General features: G+C 41.2%; 1 long non-coding RNA gene across 1 annotated transcript; it reads right to left on the bottom strand.

The window, feature by feature from the left end:
• Window positions 1-7,233: 7,233 nt before the first annotated feature.
• LOC118565218 lies at window positions 7,234-11,656 on the bottom strand. Its single transcript, XR_004932269.1, has 3 exons — window positions 11,546-11,656; window positions 8,557-9,193; window positions 7,234-8,366 (listed from the first exon to the last, which is right to left on the bottom strand). It is a non-coding gene; the product is annotated as an uncharacterized LOC118565218 (long non-coding RNA).
• Between the last annotated feature and the right edge of the window lie 796 nt (window positions 11,657-12,452).

The following is a 12,452-nucleotide window of genomic DNA, read 5'->3' as shown; positions in this document are numbered from 1 at the left end:
TAGGTTTTTCTGCTGTGGTCATTGGTGTTCATGGTGCTGGGTCTTCTCTAGAACAGCTTCATTTATTCTGAGAATAAGTGACACACAGACTTGTCATTTGGTGACTTTTGAATCTGAAATCAAATTCCTTGTTTTTACCCACAAACCTGGCAAATAAAGCTGATTCTGATTGAAGGCTGATTTTATTCAGAGGTATCAACTTGAAAGGGGCTGCATGCAAATGTCCTGCTTATTTACCTGATGTATGTTTAAACATGCAATAATTTCCTTTTTGCAAACATCAGTTCCATGCGATATTTTAGTGCTTTGTATCATCATATTAGAGAAAAAATTATGGGAACTCACCCTATAGTAGGGGAGCTAGCCTGGGTTCATTTACACAATTGAGTACAAAAGGTTTGATGGGCTGATATTGTAAACACTTCTCTGGGGATGTACAAAACCCTTTTCTTAAGCAATGTTGAGTACAGGGCTCATATTAGTTTTGCTGAAACTCCATACATGACTGCTTTGGAAAATGCATCTTAAGAAAAAAATAGCACAAGGGTCTCCCTTTAAGAAACGGTCCAAAGAGAGACCAAAAAGGGTCTCAATTACACTTTTGTGTACAAAATTGAAATTCACACTATGAAATCCTCTCATATCACCTTGCTTAAAAATGTAACTTAAGCTTAAGAAGGGGTTCTATCACCCTGGGGTCAAAAGTAGGTCAAATTACACTTTTGAGTACAAAACTGAAATTCAGAGAAGCAAGGCATCTCATGTTAATGAATGTAGTGTTTCTAAGTGAGGAAAAATTATCTTAAGGGTTCTGCTCTTTATAAAGGGTCGATAACATGCAAAAAGTGAGTACTAATACACTATTGAATACATATTTTGAAATTCATTCTCCATCTATGCAAATGGAACTTAAAATACCTGTATAATTTAGTCTGGCTTATTAAGAAAAATCCATCAAGTACAGTCAAAGTGATACAGCTGTAAGCAGTATACCAATATTTCACTTATGCTGTACTCTTTGGAGAATTCTGTAATTCTGTTTTGTAAAGTAACATACCAAGGAAATGGATGTCACAGATAAGATGAAAAAGTATAGAATAACAGTTTTATTATGAAATGCACCTGCCATAGCGTTTGCAATGAGGAGGCAGTGCTGTGCTTCGGACAGCACTGCCTCCCATGCAAATGCATGGAGGCACCTATTACTATGCACCTCTAAAGGCGTCTCTGTCTTATTCTTTATTTTTCATCTGTCACGATTAATGCGGCCCGAACCGTAGCGTGCACCCCCACAATATAGGTATCAAAACGTGCGGCTCGATTACGAGATGTGTGCTACTACTTTTATTGGGGTTTCGAGTTACCATGGCAACAAAATTAGCGAAAAACCACCCCCAAAAAACCCATAGGAATGAATGGAGTCTGGTAGAAAGAAAGCCTAAAAAAAAGCCTCCAAATGACCAATTTCAACGCTGTACTGTGTCGTCATGCTTTCACCTACGAACACCGTTTAACTTCCAGTTTGTAGATATATCTGTGACCTACTCAGAAGTGAAAATGGGATGTGGATATCTTTTATTGTCTCTTCACAGTTAGTCCTCAAAGCTCATGTCCAAAAATCAGCGAAATCATCGTTTACAATGAAAGTAAATGACGGAATTCTCCAACCGCTAGAGTGGCCCACTCTAGCTTTTTTAAACATTTCAAAACTCCGAACAACTTGACCTTACTCGCTCAATTTTCACTCTACGTAGACAAATTATACATCAAAACGTAGGTATTTTTGTCAGGATTCGGGAAATGTAACCCTCATTGGTGTGGCATTTATAGTTTTTTCGCAAATCACCTCAGACCGACACAAACCCGAAACCTCCCCCATTCATTTCCTATGGAGCGCTTTTGAAAAATGACGTCTGAAAATCCAAAACATCACATGTTTTCGCATTATCGCTACTCCTAAACCGTTTTATGTACAGGCATGAGACTTTCACACATGAATGTCCCAACCCTTCTGGCACTCATAAAAAAGGAATTTTGTGGATAACTGTTACGGTTTTTCCGCAGGAACAATTTGTTCGGGAGTAGCGAATGTGAAAAATCCTAAAAACGCTTTGGAGCTGCATTTTCCCACACCAACCACTTTTTTACATCGTCGCTGTGTCTAGACCGATTTTTGTACAAACAGAAAAATGAGATTCTTGGTCCTCAAAAGCCTGCTGATACTCACGGTGAAAGAATTATTTTGATATCTCTTATACTTTTTGAGTTACAGAGATTTGTTTGGGACCCTTTTTAGAGGATTTCTGAAATTCCATAAAAATCCCCTTTAGATCATAATTTTTTACGCCTTTATTAAACTTTTTCCAGCAAAAAGCGATAGCTTGTCTTCTTCCCCTATCCGTTATGAACTAAACGCAGAAAAAATTACGTATCTACCAATTACGGATCAGGAGATATGAAGCATTGTTCGAGGCAAAGTTCTCCATTATAATCCAATAGGCAGTCTTTGACACAAAGTGTCTGCACTTCTGTAGAATTGCCAGCTGCAGGTGTGTCAGTGAGTTTCCATGACGACGGAACTCTGAGGGCCAGAGGGAGAGGCTCTATTGAGATAGAATGGCAACTTTCGACACTCACTCCAGTTGCTGTGATCAATGTAGAAATCTGAAATTCGCACAGTCACTTCCTCTTGACATTTTAAAATTTTCAAGTGACTTTCAGCCATGTGTCATTTTTCTGTCCCATTTTGGATTTCACATGCTTTCCTATTGGGCCTTTGCTTCCAACAGGACCTGGCATGATGCCCAGACACGACCCAATTGGCCAATACAGCACCACCCACCTGTGGGAAATAGCGCTACTGACAATTTTGGTCAAATGTTGAGTTCTGGGCCCAGATGTGGTGAGGCTGAGTTGCTAAACGAGGCCAATCTGACCCATGAACTTTGGTCACGTTTGGTGACATTAAGTATTGGCACCCCTTTTTGAGGCACTTCCCAGTACAGGATTTGGACCAAACTGACAGAGTACAATCACCCGGTGATACTGAACACAACCATGCTAGCGGCTAATGGTTAGCATGTTGCTAACCGGAAGTAGCTCTAGGAAGGTCTCACCAACTTCTGCTTCACAGAGTCTGTTCTTACTTTAGAGAGAAAGCTCCACAGGAAATTTGGGCTACGTCGCATAAAGCATCTCCAAGCTATGAGGTTTCAAACAACCAATGCTTTTCAATGGGGGACCGTACCCCTTATGGTCCCAATGACGCATTCCCATATATGGTGCTACAGTATAGCTCAGATGGAAAGTGCAGGCTTTGCATGCAAGAGGTCGTTGGATCGAAACCCGGCGTGGGAGACTAAGAGTTTTGTATTATAATCCCCACAGTGTGTATATTAAAACATGTGTGCTGATCCCATGAAGTCTTTTTTTGTACCACCCGCCATTTTGAGTTACCATGGCAACGTTATAAACAACGTATTTTCTCCCTATTTGAGGCTCATCCCAGTACAGGATTTGGACCAAACTAACAGAGTACAGTCACCCAGTGATACCAAACACAACCATGTTAGCAGCTAACGGTTAGCATGTTGCTAACCGGAAGTAGCTCTAGGAGGCATGTACAAACTTCTGCTTGACAGATTTGGTGAATTTTAGGATTTTCTCCCTTTTTAGGCACTTTTCAGTACAGGATTTCAACTAAACTAACAGAGTAACATGACCCGGTGATACTGAACACAACCATGCTAGCGGCTAACCGTTAGCATGTTGCTAACCAGAAGTAGCTTTAGGAAGGCCCTATCAACTTCTTCTTAGCCAGGGTTCTTCTGCCTTTACAGGCAGAGAGAGGGCTGCAGCTGTCAGTGAGTCTCCATGACAACGCTGCTTAGCAAGAGGCTCCTAGGAGGTCCATTGACTTAACATGGCACCTTTCAACGGCCGCTGTGAGGGCTGTGAAGACTGTAGGAACCTGAAATTCGCAGTGTTACTTCCTGTTAGTATTTTGACGGTACGGTACACACCAAGAGGCAGGCGCCTTGCTAAATTTCTTCAGAAATTTTTCTAGTTGTATTATACAATGTTCATTCAGAGTCTTCATTTGCAATGCTGTCCGAGTCACTTTCATAGCAGTCATTGTCAGAGGTGTGGTCAGTCATCGTACAGTCGTCGTCAACAACATCAGATGAAGTTGGGAGAACTCTGTCATGAATTTGAGGACCAGTGAACCATACGACTTGATATGCTCCATCTACAAGTTCCCATCCTTGTTGAGGAATCTTTGGGATTTCCCTGTCGCAGGCTGCATGCCATGTCATAGCAACAAAGTTGTTCCGATGAATCTTCTGTGTGATCACATTCTCACAAGGGGGGATGCTGCTAGAATCAACACCCATGAGTTTTGCAAATGCCAGCTTTCCCTTCTTCGGGCCAAACATTTTGTGAAAGACAGTGAATCTGTGTGTGTTGAGTGGTACTTTATCTTTTGCACCATAGAGCTTTGCACTATACTCCTTGAGCACATCACAGGCTGCTTCTTCTACTTGTCCTTCAGCCAATGAAGTGAATGTTCCTGGTAAGAGATCTTCTCCTCAGCAATTTCCAGTGGACGTTTTTTCCCCTTCCTTATGAACAAAGAAGTATAATCGCATCCTGTAAATAGATGAAAACCTGGTAGGGCTCTGCATCTTACTCATATCAAAATGTAAATAAATAAACAGAAAGATGAATAGGAGTCAAGGTTCACACTTCAGTAGTAGTGTTAATTTTGTCACCTATTTTTAATTTAGTCTTAGTCTTGTGGCAAATGTCCTTGTTAGTTTTAGTCACATTTAGTCATTCACATATCTTTTTTCTAAGTCAAGTTTTAGTCGACTAAAAGTCTCACCATTTTAGTCTAGTTTTAGTCAAAAGAAAACTCAATATATGTTAAGTCAAGTTTTAGTCAAAACATTTAAGTCTTTTTTAAAATAACAAATTATTTCTGAGATTATTTCTGATAACGATTTCAGTCAAATAGTGTTTCACATATCTCAAATATTGTTTAAATGTCATAATTAAGTTACCTAACAAACTACACTTACTGAATATTTTTTTTTTGTAATGCAACTCTGGTTTTCTGATTTAAAGGTATACTATGCAACCGGGGTTGATTTTCCAGCGAGGCTCCCCCCAGAGGGCGAAAGTAAAAGTGCACTTTCGTAAATATGCTCAGCTGTTCTACTGGTTTCTCCGTCAAGCCAGGCGCGGTTGTTTTGAGCTTAGCAGAAAGGCGAACGCAACGAATCACCATGTCTACTAACACAGTGAAAGTATGAACATGCACACAGAGAGAGAGAAACCATTCCAATGCAGTGTTTCTCCTAGGAATTTGCTTACCGGATGAGCGGAGCGGGGGGGAGACAAGCTTAGCGCGATGGAGCGGGGGAAGACAAGCTTTGCAACCGGCAGAGCGGGGGAGACTAGCTTTGCACGCATATGGAGTTTTTTTTTTTGGAATGTTGGCCAGGCGGTAGCGTGAGGGAAACCCTACAATGTTACTTACAATCTCATCAGCAGAAACGCGAGGTCCGTGTCAGCCTTGCAGCCTTCTTTTTCTTTTAGTTCTCGCCATTCTGAAAAAGCTTGCCCGATGTTCACCCGTGTAGGACTCTTCTCTCTGTCCAGAGCCATTTTCCTCTTTCTTGCCTGCTCCAACATGGGCTTTCGCTGTTTTCTCGCTGGTTCCGCCATAATAACTGCACAAATCTAGCAACGAACATGCCTTTCACTGGGGGCGTAAAGCAGTTCTTGCCGTAAAGCAAGACCGACTCTCGCGATGCACACGAGACTACTGAGCCTGTGAGTGCGGGCCGAGGGCTCCTGCAATTGCAAGTATGGTATTTCCCCCACAGACCACCAGGGCGGCCGAGAAAACCTTGGTTCGACCTGAAATGACTCATTTAATCATCCAAAACGGTATGAAAGACATCAATTAACTGAAAAATGTTGCATAGTATGCCTTTAAGAGACACATTCATAAATGATTAACTTGTTCCGAAGAGATTTTTATTTTGAACCAACACAATTCAAAAGCTGGGGCATAACAGACTCCAACTGACAAGTTAGAAAGGTTTTTAGAACTGTTTTGGTTGCCTTGTGTCTCATTATTCTGTTATAAAATAAAATTAGCATACTCAGAAAAACTGAAAACAATAGGTCCACTGTACTGTAGGTCTAAAATACAACCTAAGTATTTACTAGGTTGGTCTTGAGAAATATCAAATGAGATTTAACAAGGCTTAACAAACAATATTTCTGCTGTTACTACAGCTGCTGAAACTTCCACCTGAGGTTAAACACTCAATTAGACAATCAAGTTCAAAGGCGAGATTTGCAACAGTAAGCAAAATCCATTACAAGGTAGAATGCTAGAAAAAAGTGTGTGTTTGAATTAAGGGTTATTATTATTATTTTATTTTTTTTATTCCTTTATTTAACCAGGAAAAGTCCCATTGAGATTAACAATCTCTTTTTCAAGGGAGTCCTGGCCAAGATAGCGGCAAAAGATTACATTACAATTTACATTACAGTTTACAATAACATCTATCTAAATTAGAATTTCATAAAACAGTTACAAACCATAGATCTCATTTCCAAACTTTTGAGCAATCGTTTAAAACGTCCGATCGGAATCCAATCCTTCAACTTCCAGTCTTTCTGAAGATTGTTCCATGCTGTGGGGGCAGAGTACTGAAAAGCTGTCTTTCCAGCTTCAGTGCGGATACTAGGTACAGACAGAAGCAGAGACTCTTGAGAACGTAGAGAATACAGTCCAGCTGCTCTTGGTTGAATGTACTCACAGAGGTATGAGGGGAGCAGACGCAGAATACCCTTATAAATGATCATATACCAGTGAGTGAGTCTACGAGTCTCTAATGCTGGCCAGCCCACACGTATATAAAGTTCACAGTGGTGTGTGCGAGGCTTACAATTTGTGATAAATCGTAGAGAGGCATGGTAAATTGAGTCTAACATTTTTAAAACTTGATCTGGGGCATTAATATAGATTAGGTCACCATAGTCCAGAATGGGTAAAAACGTTGCAGTTACCAGTCTCTTCTTCGACTTAAAAGAGAAACAAAGCCTATTCCTGAAGAAGAAGCCAATTTTCACTCTGAGTTTTTTAATCAATTGTTCAACACGAGGTTTAAAATTTAGATTTTCATCAATTAAAATTCCTAAATATTTAAAAGATTGAACCCTTCTTATTAAAGAAGAACAAAACTATAACCAAACTATAACCAAAACAGTATACAGTTAATCACTGTAGACTTTGTTAAGTTTTAGAAAAGCACTTCTTTCTAATGTAACTCTTGCTCTGTTGCGGCGGCCACTTGAAAGATCTCCAGTTAAACTAAAGACTCGCTGTGCAAAGGCTTTGGAAGCTGGCATTGCCAGAAGGTCCAATGCCAGAGGTTTCAGCAGTGGAAACAGGGTGGAGCTTTAAGAAAACCAGAAATCCATGCCCGAATCGTCTGGGTTTGCGTGGGACAGAGCTTCTTTGAATTTTTGTACCTCTAGTCGGATTGAGGTTTTGGAGGTCTTTGGCCTTGATGGCCGATGGGCACTCAAAAACCTGAATCTAGGCCGCTTTTGCAGAGGTGCATCTGAGACCTCTGCACTTCCAATGTCCTCATCATCTGTCGCCTCTTCCTGGTATGGTACACTGCGAGTGATGTACTCTTCAGCTTTACTGAGGAGATTCTGTATGTCGTCATGATAATTTTCAATAAGGGCCTCTGCTGACACACTGGCGTCAACAAAACAAGCAGCTGCAGCAAGAGGTTAAAACTTGCTTGCTGACACATCCAGGAAACAACTGAAGCGTAGATGCATATCTGCAGACATCTTCTGTGCCAGTGTAGCTACATCCCTGTAGCTTCTGGCATGAACAAGGGAGAAGTCTGAAAGGTGGCTTTTCAAGTCCAGTAGTGCAGGCACAACCAGGGAGAAACAACTTGTATCACTTTCAAGCACCTTTGTGTGTTCTGCAAATGGAAGGAGCAAGTCTTTGAGGATGGCCACCTTCTGCCATTTACTGGGAAGTAGGCAATCCCAGCCCATGGTGTCAGCCACTGATGTCACATGGTCCTTTTATTTTAAGTAAACGAGACAACATCAAAAAAGAACTGGACCATCTGGTTGGACAGTCTTTGATGAGAATGCGTCCACATTCTTCCAGCAACCGTTCTGTGGCAACAGATGATTTGCGAAACTGTTTCACCACATGCTGGACCTTGTCCAGTAGACGTTTGATTGCTTGTTCCTTCTTGATCCTATTGACGACAAGCTGAAGGGTATGGACCACACTCTCCAAGGCTCCATATCTAATAGAAAATTTAACAACACAAAACAACAATTCTTTTCATTAATCCTACAATAACTATTATTCTATACAATAGCAAATTATCACTACATTACATTAATTAATTAATTAAACATATTTCAGATTATTTTTAGATTTAATATGAAATATCTATTACTGTGAATAATAACAAGCACCATTCACAGACTGACCTTTCATCTGCCTCTTCCTCTTCATCACTACCCTGGGAATCGCTCTCATCAGAACTGGTGTCTTCTTCTTCGTGGCGAAATGCAGAAACCATGTTGCTTCCATTATCTGTTATAATCATGAGAATTTTTTCCTTTGGGATCCCCCATTCTTCTGTGCACTCTTCCACAAGAGTAGCAATAGAATGAGCAGTGTGTGGGTGAACCATTTGCTTCAAGTTTAGAAGTATGTGTTCAGCTTTACTGTCTTGAACATTGAAATAGCAAGCACTGACAGCAAGGAAAGAGGCTGTGAGCCCCTTTTTAGTCCATATGTCTATGCCAATGGTCACTTTGCAGGCCATAGCCAGTCTGTTTTTGAATTTGACCTTTTCAGCTAGGCACATTTGGTCCACTAGGTGTGCAATTTTGGTCTTTTTTGGTACGGTCAGTCTTTTATCTATTTTCCTATCATGTTGATGAATTCCTCCTCTTCTACTGTCTGTAGAGGGTGGGCTGTCCGGGCTACCCATTTAGCTATAGCCTCCTCTTTAATGTGTTGTTCCCGGGAGTCTGGCTTGTACTTGATGTGAGAAAAGAGTGCACCTGACATAGATGGCCTCTCCTCTGTCCTGGCTGGTTGCTTGACCACATCTGGAATCTATAGTAAGAATAAATACAATGAGGCCTCATTTAATGCAATGACATCAGGGTCACACGTGTTATAGTGGAAATAAATAACTTAATGACAAGCCTAAGATCAAAACTGAAGGTGGATATATTTTATATGACAAAGTAAATTACCAACTTAATGTTATACATGGTAGTGCACACACCATTATTGAGGATATTTCGAGTAATATTACATGTAATAGTTAAACTTGATTTTCTTACATAAATTGGATTTTATGCCTAATTACATTCATTTTGATTATGGTAAGAGGGCATACACACGCAACATAAAAAGTTAATGCTCATGTGTCAATTGGTTGGCTGCAGGAGTGAACTCGAATTAACAGTTAAGCTATAGAAGGATTTATGTGTGTGGTGTGTGTTAAAACGCATAATAACGTGTTATTATTGGCCAAACAAGGTATTCAGGGTCTGAGTAAACATGCAAGGAGCAGAATATAACACAACTAGAAAATTTCTGAAGAAATTTAGCAAGGCGCCTGCCACTTGGTGCATACCGTGCCGTCAGAAATAGCAACAGGAAGCAACACTGCGAATTTCAGCTTCCTACGGCCTTCACAGCCCCCGCAGCGGCCGTCGAAAGGTGCCATGTTAAGTCAATGGACCTCCTAGGAGCCTCTTGCTAGCAGCGTTGTCATGGAGACTCACTGACAGCTGCAGCCCTCTCTCTGTCTGTAAAGGCAGAAGAACCCTGGCTAAGCAGCAGTTGGTAGGACCTTCCTAAAGCCAGACCTCTCAACTTTTATCAAAAGTTAGGAGTGAGATTATGCTAATTTGGGGGCGGGGCTTGTTTGGGGGCGGGGCTAACCGGACCCTGGAAGAGCCGGTGGAGTCAACTCCATCTCATTTTTATCCCACCAGACATTGAAGTAGACATGTATTACTTGTGTTAAAAAGAGAAAGAGACATATTAATACTTTATTGTTCAGTTAATGGATTAAAACATAAATAATACACAATTGTTTAAATAATACTGAATAAAATTAAGTAGATTTTAATTATTGACCGAATTATTACACTGTTACACATTCATCTATGGGTTGTTTATCATTGTGAATCTATAACCTGATTGGTGAATCAGGCTGAGTTTCATCAAGCCTTTATGATCCCCTCAGCAGCAACACTGAAGCACACAGAGGTTCCCGCTGCGTCTTTACGCACGATCCTGCTGCTGATGTGTCCCTCCTTTCAGCTCAATGCACTTCTAGACTGTTACAGTTTATAACATTCTCATCACCTTTCACAGCGACAGGTTTCTCAGTCAGTCACCGCGCTGACTAGACAAATCTCTATTGCTCTCGTCAGTGCGCTCTGGGCGCACTGACGCCCAGAGCGCACCGCTCCGAGGGAAAGGAGGGGAGGGAGAGGAGCAAGCGCGGAGGCACAGAAATACGGTGCATGTAGTTAAAAAATGCAGAATTAATAAAAACAAAACGTATAAACAGACCAAGTGGCGTTTTAAACTGCATCTGGTTAGCAGAACTGTTTTTATGATCAGCGTGCAGCCATGACTGGTTCTGAATGAACCGGTCATCTCGCAGCAGCTCTCCCTCCGCCCCCTCCCCTCCTGTGTACGCGGTACAGGACCTTACCGGCTTATTTTCACCACTGTTAAGACTAAAATTATTCATAACTCTGATCACTCTTCCTGCTGCTCTGTTAACACGAACTGCAGCAGGAATTACTGATGGCCACAAGTTGTGAAAGAAGCTGAAACAGCTCAGCAGAAGGCGGAGTTTTGTCGTCCGCAGCCCAGATGGGCTTTGTGATTTTTATGCGTGAAAAATGCCATGTTTGCGTGTGAAATGTCTTGTGTTGCGTGTGAGCGTGTGAAGTTAGTGAAATGCGTGTGTCACACGGTCAATGCGTGAGAGTTGAGAGCTATGCTAAAGCTATTTCCGGTTAGCAACATGCTAACGGTTAGCCACTAGCATGGCTGTGTTCAGTATCACCGGGTGATGTTACTCTGTTAGTTTGGTTGAAATCCTGTACTGAGAAGTGCCTAAAAAGGGAGAAAATCCTAAAATTCACCAAATCTGTCAAGCAGCAGTTTGTACAAGCTTCCTAGAGCTACTTCCGGTTAGCAACATGCTAACCGTTAGCCGCTAACATTGTTGTGTTTGGTATCACTGGGTGATTGTACTCTGTCAGTTTGGTCCAAATCCTGTACTGGGATGAGCCTAAAATAGGGAGAAAAAACGTTGTTTATAACGTTGCCATGGTAACTCAAAATGGCGGTTGGTATAAAAAAATACTTCATGGGATCAGCACACATGTTTTAATATACACACTGTGGGGATTATAATAAAAAACTCTTAACCTCTCACGCCGGGTTTCGATCCCACGACCTCTTGCATTCAAAGCCTGCATTCTCCGTCGGAGGTATACTGTAGCGCCATATATGGGCATGCATTACTGGGACCATAAGGGGTTTGGTCCCCCATTGAAAAGCATTGGATGTTTGACACCTCATAGCTTGGAGATGCTTTATCCGACGTAGCCTAAATTTCTTGTGGAGCTTTCTCTCTAAAGGAAGTACAGACTCTGTGAAGTAGAAGTTTGTCCGAGCTTCCTAGAGCTACTTCCGGTTAGCAACATGCTAACAGTTAGCTGCTAACATGGTTGTGTTCAGGATCACCGGGTAATTGTACTCTGTCAGTTTGGTCCAAATCCTGTACTGGGAAGTGCCTCAAATAGGGGTGCCAATACTTAATGTCACCAAACGTGACTAAAGTTTGTGGGTCACATTGGGTCCGTGTACCTTCAGGCAATTCGATTTTTTTCCGGAAAACCAAAACGGAAAACGGAAACTACTTCCGTTTTCTCGTTTTTCCATTTAAATAAAAAAACGGGAAAATGGAAAACAAAGCCGTTTTTCCGTTTTTGTCAACACAATTTAGAAACGGAAAACCAGAAAAACTTGATGACAAAAACGGCCCGTTTTTCGATTTCGCCAATTCTTTTTTTTCCATTTTCTTTTTAAGATTGAAAGACGAAGACGCTTTCACGGCTGGCCCGGAAGTGCAGGAAAATATTTCAAAATAAAAGCCTAGATGTACACGTAACATAATGCAAGTCTGAAGAAAAATAATGAAGCGGAGAGATTTCTTTTGAATAAAAAGAGGACCTTTTTAGGTTGCAACATGATAGTTTATTGTAGATACGTGAGCTTTATTACATTATTGTGTGTTTTATTGGTGGAACACTGAAACACAAAGGCTGATCAA

The sequence above is a fragment of the Fundulus heteroclitus genome, chromosome 2 (genome assembly GCF_011125445.2).
Source record: "Fundulus heteroclitus isolate FHET01 chromosome 2, MU-UCD_Fhet_4.1, whole genome shotgun sequence".
NCBI classification, from domain to species: Eukaryota; Metazoa; Chordata; class Actinopteri; order Cyprinodontiformes; family Fundulidae; genus Fundulus; species Fundulus heteroclitus.
This window is presented reverse-complemented; position numbering and strand designations above follow the sequence as displayed.